Genomic DNA, 11,238 nt, shown 5'->3' with positions numbered 1-11,238 from the left:
GATAAAGAGATGTCTATGTAACTATGTATGTATAAAGAAGAAAAAAAAACCACGGTTAGGTGGTATACAATTATGGACGGACTGCCTGCCGAGTGCAGACACAGAGGTAGCCACAGCCGTGAACTACCGTACTGTACTGTGTCTGCTGCTAATATAGACTGGTTGATAAAGAGATGTCTATGTAACTATGTATGTATAAAGAAGAAAAAAAAACCACGGTTAGGTGGTATACAATTATGGACGGACTGCCTGCCGAGTGCAGACACAGAGGTAGCCACAGCCGTGAACTACCGTACTGTACTGTGTCTGCTGCTAATATAGACTGGTTGATAAAGAGATGTCTATGTAACTATGTATGTATAAAGAAGAAAAAAAAACCACGGTTAGGTGGTATACAATTATGGACGGACTGCCTGCTGAGTGCAGACACAGAGGTAGCCACAGCCGTGAACTACCGTACTGTGTCTGCTGCGACTGGATGATAAATGATATAAAAAATATATATATATCACTACTGCAGCCGGACAGGTATATATTATATATTATATAATGACGGACCTGCTGGACACTGTCTGTCAGCAGAATGAGTTTTATTTTTATAGAATAAAAAAACAACAACACACAAGTGAAGTCACACGACGAGTGTTTAACTTTTTCAGGCAATCACAATATAAGTATACTACTAACTATACTGGTGGTCAGTGTGGTCAGGTCACTGGTCAGTCACACTGGCAGTGGCACTCCTGCAGCAAAAGTGTGCACTGTTTAATTTTAATATAATATTATGTACTCCTGGCTCCTGCTATAACCTATAACTGGCACTGCAGTGCTCCCCAGTCTCCCCCACAATTATAAGCTGTGTGAGCTGAGCAGTCAGACAGATATATAATATATATAGATGATGCAGCACACTGGGCTGAGCCTGAGCAGTGCACACAGATATGGTATGTGACTGAGTCACTGTGTGTATCGCTTTTTTCAGGCAGAGAACGGATATATTAAATAAACTGCACTGTCTGGTGGTCACTCACTATATAATATTATGTACTCCTGGCTCCTGCTATAACCTATAACTGGCACTGCAGTGCTCCCCAGTCTCCCCCACAATTATAAGCTGTGTGAGCTGAGCAGTCAGACAGATATATAATATATATAGATGATGCAGCACACTGGGCTGAGCCTGAGCAGTGCACACAGATATGGTATGTGACTGAGTCACTGTGTGTATCGCTTTTTTCAGGCAGAGAACGGATATATTAAATAAACTGCACTGTCTGGTGGTCACTCACTATATAATATTATGTACTCCTGGCTCCTGCTATAACCTATAACTGGCACTGCAGTGCTCCCCAGTCTCCCCCACAATTATAAGCTGTGTGAGCTGAGCAGTCAGACAGATATATAATATATATAGATGATGCAGCACACTGGGCTGAGCCTGAGCAGTGCACACAGATATGGTATGTGACTGAGTCACTGTGTGTATCGCTTTTTTCAGGCAGAGAACGGATATATTAAATAAACTGCACTGTCTGGTGGTCACTCACTAGTAAACTCTCTGCACTCTCTACACTTCTACAGTACTCCTCCTAGTCCTAAACTCCAGTAAATCTCTCTCTCTTATAATCTAAATGGAGAGGACGCCAGCCACGTCCTCTCCCTATCAATCTCAATGCACGTGTGAAAATGGCGGCGACGCGCGGCTCCTTATATAGAATCCGAGTCTCGCGATAGAATCCGAGCCTCGCGAGAATCCGACAGCGTCAGGATGACGTTCGGGCGCGCTCGGGTTAACCGAGCAAGGCGGGAAGATCCGAGTCGCTCGGACCCGTGAAAAAAAACATGAAGTTCGGGCGGGTTCGGATTCAGAGAAACCGAACCCGCTCATCTCTAAATAAAATAACTATAAAATCAAACAATAATAGAAACAAAACCATCATTATTGAAAAAATCGTTACAATCTTGTTTTTTTTGTCTTCAAATTTCATTTTGTCGCTTTTCGCTAATCAGTTTTTTCTGTATCCTCTCTGCGTATCATCCAGCAGTAGTCAGCCACCATGATGGCGTCCCAACAACCCTGGTATCTTCTTTCTACATCTTTAACGTCTTGGTGGAACTGTTTACCCTGTTCTTCACTGTAGTCTCCAAGATTATTTGGGAAATGCTCAATATGGGAATTAAAAAAATGTATCTTTAAACTCATATTGCAGCCAAGGTTTCTGTAACTATTAAGCATTTCCCCAACAATTTCTTTGTGTTTGGAACCTTGACTTTGCCTAAAAATTTTGAAATCACTTGTTTGAACGAAGTCCTCACTAAAAGTTCTACAATATTCATTACTCGCCCAAAATGTTCATCTTTTATTAACTTTGTAATGTCAGGGCTTGTAAAAATGCTGTGTGTGTATATGTGGTGGCAGGCCGGGGTTAAAATGAGCCGGCACAGGGCAAAACTGTGTTGCATCTGTTGTAGTTGGTTCCACCTTTGCCAGCTCACCTTGTAGTTGTAGTTGTGTGTGTGCAATGTTCCTTTTGACCAGGGGTAAGGAACCTGTGGCTCTCCAGCTGTTGCTGAACTACAGATCCCAGCATGCCCTGCAACAGTTTTTAGCATGGCCAAATAGCAAAACTGTAGCAGGGTATGCTGGTATGTGTAGTTCAACAACATCTGAAGGGCCAAAGGTTCCCCACCCCTGCTTTAGACAGTATGGGGTTTAGGCCCTTAGTAAATTTCAGCTCCAGGCCCATGTGGACCTTATTCTGGCACTGGACGGGAGAAAGTTTTATGACGAGAACTGAATTGCAACATTCTATACTACTGACTGAATTCATTTTAGACAAAGGGCCTAATTCAGACCTGATCGCAGCAGCAAATTTGTTAGCAGTTGGGCAAAACCATGGGGGTCATTCCGAGTTGTTCGCTTGCTAGCTGCTTTTAGCAGCATAGCACACGCTAGGCCGCCGAGTGTATCTTAGCTTAGGAGAATAGCGAATGAAAGATTAGCAGAACTGCTACTAAATAATTCTTTGCAGTTTCTGAGTAGCTCCAGACCTACTCCTAGATTGTGATCAGCTCAGTCCATTTAGTTCCTGGTTTGACGTCACAAACACGCCCTGCGTTCAGCCAGCCACTCCCCCGTTTCACCAGACACTCCCGCGTTTTTCCCTGACACGCCTGCGTTTTTTAGCACACTCCCGGAAAACGCTCAGTTACCACCCAGAAACGCCCCTTTCCTGTCAATCATTCACCGATCAGCAGTGCGACTGAAAATTGCTGCTCGAACACCAGCAAATCTACTAAGTTTTGTGTTAAATAACTTAGCGCATGCGCTCTGTGTACCATGCGCATGCTCAGTTAGCAACAAATCGCAGCATAGCGAAAATCGGTAATGAGCGAACAACTCGGTATGACCCCCCATGTGCACTGCAGGTGGGGCAGATATAACATGTGCAGTGAGAGTTAGATTTGGGTGGGGTGTGTTCAAACTGAAATATAAATTGCAGTGTAACAATAAAGCAGCCAGTATTTACTCTGCACAGAAACAATATAACCCACCCTAATATAACTCCCTCTGCACATGGTATATCTGCACCATGGTATAATCTGTTAGCAGTTGGGCACATGGTTTTGCCCACCTGCTAACAGATTGTCAAATCTATAGAGCCTCCTCTAGTATCTTTAATAACTGTCTTCTATGAGGCGACGGCCATTTTGGAAGGGAGGATTACAATTGATACTTCCAGCGTCCTCTCCCCCTCCTGTGACAGTCAGATCTCGGGCATGAAAAGGGGCGGAGCAGAGCAGTGGGCAGACCGCGGATGGCACCATGAGCAGCCCAGGTCCTCTCTGTTAGAGAGGCCGGGCTCGGGACTATTGAGCCCGCAGTACCCCCCTGATGGTGGGCCTCTCTTTACTCATGGCAATCATGCTGAATAATGACTGCAGAGGCTCTTCCTGTATAAAAAGCACTTTCTGTATGACAAAGTGTATGGTAATAATTTGAATTCCGCCCAACCACATACAGCATACATCTTCACTGACTATTTGTTAAAATAAGATAATGTGAGACATATGCCATATACTGTAACAGGGGATCAGTATGAGATCCCGGCGTATGGAATCCCAGCGATCAAAATACCGATGCTCGGATACCGAAGTTGAAGATACCGACAGGGGTGAGTAAAGGGTGTTCTACCCTCTCCCCACCCCACTAACCCCAACCCATCCTACCCGCAGCCTAGCCCTAACCTCCCCCCTTTGTGCCTAACCCTAACCACCCACTGTAGGTGCCTAAACCTAACCACCTATCCCCGCTGCCTAAACCTAACCCTCCCACCCCATAGCCTAACCCTAACCCTCCGAGTGGGGTGCCTTACCCTAACCCCCCCTCCCTGTAGTCTAACCCGAACCTCCCAGGATTCAGCCTAATCCTAACCCACCGGGACGCAGCCTAAACCTTACCCACCTCTGCAGTGCCGCTGTGTTTCCTCGTTCGGGATCCCAGTTGTCGGGATTATGGTGCTGGGATGTTGCTCCATTTCTGGATGCTGATGTCGGCATTCAGACTAGTGTCAGGATCCTGGCATTGGTATTCTGACTGCCGGGTTCCCCTTAGCCAGGATCCTGACTGCTTCCCACTGTAATAACTGAACTAATGTGCAGGTACAGTACCTTTAAGTATCATTCAAATGTTCTGAGATCTGGCACACACTGGCCATGAATGTAAATGACCTGTTAGAAGCAAAACATCTACTCTGTATTAAAAAAGACAGAAAGACAATTTAAGACATGCCCTCCAAATTATTTAAAATTAAATATACCTCAGATTGGAATGATCCCTGCTGCTGCTTTGACTGGTAACATTATCTATGTATATTACGCCGTGATTCTGGACCCTGTTTTTTTATTATCACATTCAATACACTATATGTGGCACTCTCTTTTTACTTTTCTGTATAACATTATTTTTGTTCGAACTATTAATAAAAGCCTGCTGTTTTGATTCAATGAAAATGAAACCATTGTCCCAACATTGCCCATTTTACCATAAATGACACAGCAGCAATTTCAAAGTCATTATTATATCACCATGTTACTGTACATGATAATATTCTTTGACAGAGTGGCCCATTTTTAATTCACATTATAGATTTATGAACTATTGTTCCAAAAATATTTTATTAGGATAAAGATGACTACAGTACCTCCAAAATAGATAGTAGGGATCCTGGGCACCTCAGCATGGATTACACTAACAACTCAGACAGAAAGCCTGTAAAAAATATATGTATTTTGTGATAAACTGCCATCCAAAGACTAAGGACCTCACTCAGTAAGGATTGCAATTTCTGCTAAAAAGCAGTTGCTGCGATCAAATAGTTGCCGCCCAGAAATAGAGAAAAAACGCCCATTGCAGAAATTTTTCCTATCTTCGCCAGGCAAGCTCATCCACAATTCTTGCGACACAAGAGGCTGGAAGTGGTCATCGCTGACATCAGAGACCCTGCTTAAAAATGCCTGGGCACGCCTGCGTTTTATCAGACACACTCAGTAAACGTCAGGTTTCCGCCCAGAAATGCCAGCTTCCTGTCAGTCAAACAGTGTCTGCATTGCGATCATGATGCCACTATTATTACTTGCACATGCGTAATGCGGACCCTGCGCATGTGCAGTAGTTTGATTATCGGCCAGATTGCGATTTGCAAAGTTTGCAATCCTTACTGAATAAAATCCAAAATCAACAAGCTGGATTAACCAATTTAATGAAACAAAACAACAGATGGCATAAAAGAACATCTTAAACAGTGAAATGTCCGTAATTTGCACTTTTCAGCTGCCACATGCCTACATCCATGCTAGTGGGGGTGTGATATGGTATCATGGCGTGCAGGAAGCCGGCGAACAAAAGACCGATGTGGCATCCCGATAGAGCCAATCCTGACAGGGGCTAGGTAAGTATACTTACCCTCCCCCCAGGGCTTATAGTGGTCCTGGAGAGGTGATGGAACTCATTTACCCCACCACCTACCCCACCCCCCAATACCCTCCCTCACATTAAGCGGAACCAGGGCCAGTGCTAGTGTTTTCGGCACCCCTATGCAAACTATAAATTAGTACCATAATTCCCATACTTTATAAAAGGACTTTGATCACACAAAGAAGCAGCGTGTTCACATAATAGTACCCCCTGATTCATATTACACCACATAGTAGCACAATCTTATTCACATTACACTGCATGTAGGGCCCCTGATTCATATTACACCACATAGTAATGCCCCTTATTCAGGTTACATCACTCAGTAGTGCCCTTTATTCACATTGCACTACACAATGGTACCCTGTATACATGTTATGCCACACAGTAGTGCCCCTTACATAAAGTGCCTACAACAGTTCCCCTTATACACAATTCCCACAGAAATAGTGCCCTACACATAATGACCACAGTATGCTTATATACAAAATGCTCACAGTAGTAGTGCCACTTATACACAGAATGTCCACATTAGCAGTGCACCTTACACATAATGCCTACAATAGTAGTGCCCCTTACACATATTGACCACAGTAGTGCCCCTTATACACATCTCTGCCTCTGTCACTATAGCAGCTCACCGCCTGTGTCCCTCTAGTTGCTCCATGCCCTGTATTCCTCCAGCAGCTTCCCAACCTCTCTTGTCCCTCCAGCCCCCTTTCATCTTGTCTTCAAGATGCACAGAGCCTGCTCCTCTCCACCAGGACCTGAGGAAGGGTGAGGTGGCTGCAGCTCATCAGTAACACTAGCGCCACCTTCATCATCTATTCATGTAAGTGATGGGTAAGGTTTTTCTGTTGGAATTACTGTGCGGAGCAATGGGGGGGGGGGGTGGAACTAGTTCCCCCTACCATTACAGGTGGTGGAACTCGGTTCCACCTCATTTAACCCCTGCCTCCCCCAATACCCCGTCTTAACCCTAAGCCTCTCTTCCCACAGCCTAACCCTCCCCAGTGGTGCCCTCCCCATAACCTAAACCTAACCCCACCTCCCCCACAGCCTAAACCTAACCCTAACTCCCCTCCCCATAGTCTAACCCCCACCTTCCCTTCCCCTCAGCCTAACCCTAACCCTCCCCGGTGGTGCCTAAACCTAACCTCCCCCTTCCTGTTGCGTAAACTTAAGAATTCCCAGCATGCATATATTTGGGATGCCAACGGTCGGGAGTCCGGCATCGGTATTTTCAGCTGGTGTTGGAGTTCCTGCGTCGCCATTATGGCTGCGTGTTTGGATTACGGTGCCAGAATATTTACTGCTGGCATCCTGATTCCTTCCTATTGTTATTCTTTCCATTCTTGCTACTTACCCTTTCTCCTCTCATCCATTCCTTTCTGTCTGGGCTACAATGTTTCATACCCCTGTATTGTCTATGTAAATTCCCCTTACCTGCTTTTCTGGACTTTCAGGTTTCTGTCTCCATTGTGAAAGCCTGGGCGTTGAACCAAGCCTGTCTGCATTAGGCCTCTCCTTTTCGATGGACAGCTCAGAATGGTGATACTGCCGTGGGCTCCTCCAGCTCCCCCCTGGTCTTCTTCTATTGTTCTCAAAATTCTAGACAAATGATGTCATGGCTGGGAGCCCCATCATTGAACCCGACAAATCCATTTCTGATCTACCTGGGGGATGCATCCCTGTCTTGGGCCCTGCCTCTCTCCCATGAACAGTGTGCTGGCATCATTTTGGTGCCCCCATCAGTGGAGGTATAGAGTACTCCAGTCACTTTCTCTATAGCCCCTGCCGTGGGGAGGTGAAATTTCTGGACAGGCTTTGCTGCTCCTTTGCTGGATGGTCCTATGCTCTCTGTTCTTTCAGTCCCACTGCTGCTCCCACCCTTCTTGGCCCCATTTGTTAATTAAAAGGAAATGAGAAAACCCCACAAAACTCAAAACAACTCTTTTCCCACGCTTCTAGGACCACCAGGGATCCCCTGACAGTGGCAAGTGCTCTCCTCTCCCTAATGGGGGTCCTGGTCTCCCATGTAATGCTCTCCTGAGTCCCCTACTTAGCTTATGTTGCAAGATATCCATGTAGGCTTCTTGCAGGTCTGTTTGGCTCCCATTATTGGTCACCTGCACCCATGGGTCCCACGGGGCCTCCCAGTGCTTCCACTCTCATTCCATTGTCACTGGCCCACCTATTTCAGTTCTGCTTGCCAATCTGCTATTCCTTTGGCTGTTGTGGCCACTGTGTAGCTGCTACACAGGCTGTAACGTGGTTACCAACTGATATTAAAATAAATGCATTTATAAATGAATGCTTGTTGTGCGGCATTGTTCACATGCTTTTGCTGTACCACTTTGCATGTTGTGATACATATTATTTTCATACTACACTCTCACAGTTGCCTCTGAGTGCAATACATACCATCTTAATTTCTGCTCTCCCAGCAACTCCTGGGCTATATGTTGGTTGGCATACTTGTCACTTACTTGTTGCCCTTCACAATCCTTTTTAGTATATTTGAGAACTGTGAGGCTGGGTATTTACATAGGGTCCATTGGCCCCATCCTGGGGATTGTGGAAATTCATGTTTCTGGTGACACTCAGATCTGTGCTGCGTGCAGTGGAAGTTTAACTAAAAGTGCCAACCCCCCACATATGTATGTATATATGTGAGAATATGCTCTCTGCATGACTTGTAGCTTTTAAGCCTTTGGAAATAGTACTGCTATACATGTTATGTCCCTTCTTTCTACTGCACCTGCAGATACCCTGCATGTAGAGATTGAGGCTGCTGTCAACCACTGCCAACAAGCTTCTGACTGTAGATATTGAGGGATTTTTTTGACCTACAGTACAGTATATGGGTCCCTGGAGTTTTCCATCTCAGATCAGTCTCCTCCCCAGTACACTTCCTCTTTTTCTGTCCCTGATTCTTTTTTCCTAGTTTCATGACTTTCTTTTTTGTTGTGTTAATGTTGTGTTCCTGTTTACTTTTTTTCTTTTGTTTTGACTTCTCCTTCCATTTGAATTTCATTTGCTGGGGTTTGTATGGCTTAAGTCTGTTTGGTTGCATGTGCACTTTTTTGTGTTTTAGGTGGTTGGATCTCTGATGGCCTCAGCCACTGCCCCATTAGCCATTGTTTCTCTAGTCAACTGATTGAGTTACAGTGCTGTGGGGTGTTTCTTGAGGTGGCTGAGCATTCTTGGATCTCAGAAAGCTCAAAAGGGGTAGCGATTTTGGGATGTGTACAGCATGGCCCATTTACATGTTGCTTTATAGGTGGTTTTGTTTTGCACCATTATATATGTTGATACATTGACATACTACTTTACCATCCTGATGGAGTACATTTATTTGATGACAGACTGTTATGATCCGGAGTAGATACCTGGACTAAGTGATGCAAAAGTCTAGGAATGAGATGGTTATAGTGGGTTGGCTAGACATGTCGAACAATTGTAATGATACTGGGTGGTGTAGTGACTGTCACGAGGGCTTCCAGGTGGTGCTCAGATTATTACACTTGCCCAGCAGTCTTTTAGCCTCCTGCAATGCTAGGCTTCACCTTTAGCAGCCACCTTTCCAGAGTGAATTAGGTCTACCCCATACTCAGATGCCTCCAGGACTTATAGATGGACAAGGCGACTATTGTTGGCTGGGCAAGAGTAAGGTAATAGTGCAGAGAGACGCTCACTGGATACAACCTTGATTAAGCTGCTGAATTCACAAGCTGAGATCAGTAACAGAATGTATGCAGGTGCAACAATGCACATGGTGGAATAAGCGTGTAAGTATAAACTATATGTGAATGCAACAATGCACAGGATGGTAAACAATAATAGAAGGAATGAGAGCAAAAGATAAGAATCTGTGTGGAAGGTCCACACAAAACCCGATTTCAAGGTGAGCTGGATCCGATCAAGAAAATGATCTAGACTGGGTAACCGAACTTTCAGGAGGAATACTCAGAGCTGTCAGGTTCTCACATGTAGCAGGAACTGTAACCAGCAGATTGGGAGTGACCAGGAAAGGAATATATACTGTATGTGTCTGCTCCAATCAGCGTCAGGAATCCAGAGAGGAGATGATTAGAGGAAAGGACATGCAGCTGTGCTGCTGAACATCCACAAAATAGCTGACAGACTAGTTGCCCAGCAACCAGGAATGCTGCCTGCGTCTAGTGTCCCAGTTGCTAGGTGCATGGCGGCTCCCAGTCCCCCCTGTCGTAACATTGCTAGGCGCAGGGCGGGACCTGGAAGCGCCGGCTGACGATGGAGGTGCAGCGTCCCGGTTGCTTAGCAACGGCCGGGACCTGCACCCTTCACGAGCCACGCCGCGGCTGTTAACACAGTCTGGTGCCTTTTTTATAACAGGTTTACTAGGGTAGGTTTACGTGTTGTTGTGGTGGTAGGGCTGCGGCTCATAGAGCGAGGCTTATTGTTGGTGGGTAGGTCTGGCAGATCAAATTATTGTGGTGTACCTCAGGTATTATTTATTATTATTATTACATTTTATTTATAGGGCGCCACAAGTGTTTTGCAGTGCTGTACAAAGGACAGTACAGGGAGACAAAACTTAGCATAACAGTAAATAAATAACAAAAATGGAGTGCAGGTAACAAAGAGCAACACAATTCTCAAAACATAATACAGCTTAGATGTAAGTAGCAAAGGAGTAATCATTGTACTACTTGGGGCTGGCGGCCATAGATAGAGATGAGCCTTTACCAGCAGGAGAGAAAGCAGGTAAAGATGGTCGCTGAGTGAAATGTGTCAAGAAGAGGGTTTAGACAAGAGGAAAGAGGGCCCTGCTCTGAAGAGCTAACAATCTAGTGGGGAGGGGCAACAGACAGATGACATGAGGTAGAAAACAAGAGAAAGACAAAATAACCTTGTGTGGAAGCACTCATTGATTAAACGGCCATACTATCCTGAATGCGCCCAATCACGTCCGATCTTGGAAGCTAAGCAGGTATGGCCTGGTCAGTACGTGGATGGGAGACCTCCAGGGAATACTAGGTGCTGTGGGCCTTTTTCCTTTAGGAAATCCAATATCACTTTCCTTCAAGCCTACCCTACATTCCGATCCTTCTGTGACCTGAATACATTGTTCATTCCAAACAATTATACAATAATCACAACAATATTTTCACCTGCCATATCTAGAACCATATTTGATACAATGGCAATCTAGATTTTTATCATTATCTATTTTTGTTCACCTTAGTGAATTTTTGTAGCAAATTAATAAAAGTTTA

At 44.9% G+C, this 11,238-nt stretch overlaps 1 pseudogene; it reads left to right on the top strand.

Moving 5' to 3' along the window:
* The first annotated feature begins 10,893 nt into the window (after positions 1-10,893).
* On the top strand, positions 10,894-11,011 carry LOC134943238 (5S ribosomal RNA; annotated as a pseudogene).
* The last annotated feature ends 227 nt before the right edge of the window (positions 11,012-11,238 follow it).

The sequence above is a fragment of the Pseudophryne corroboree genome, chromosome 1, assembly GCF_028390025.1.
Source record: "Pseudophryne corroboree isolate aPseCor3 chromosome 1, aPseCor3.hap2, whole genome shotgun sequence".
NCBI classification, from domain to species: domain Eukaryota; kingdom Metazoa; phylum Chordata; class Amphibia; order Anura; family Myobatrachidae; genus Pseudophryne; species Pseudophryne corroboree.
Note: the sequence above shows the minus strand (reverse complement) of the source record. Positions and strands in the feature narration are given on the sequence as shown.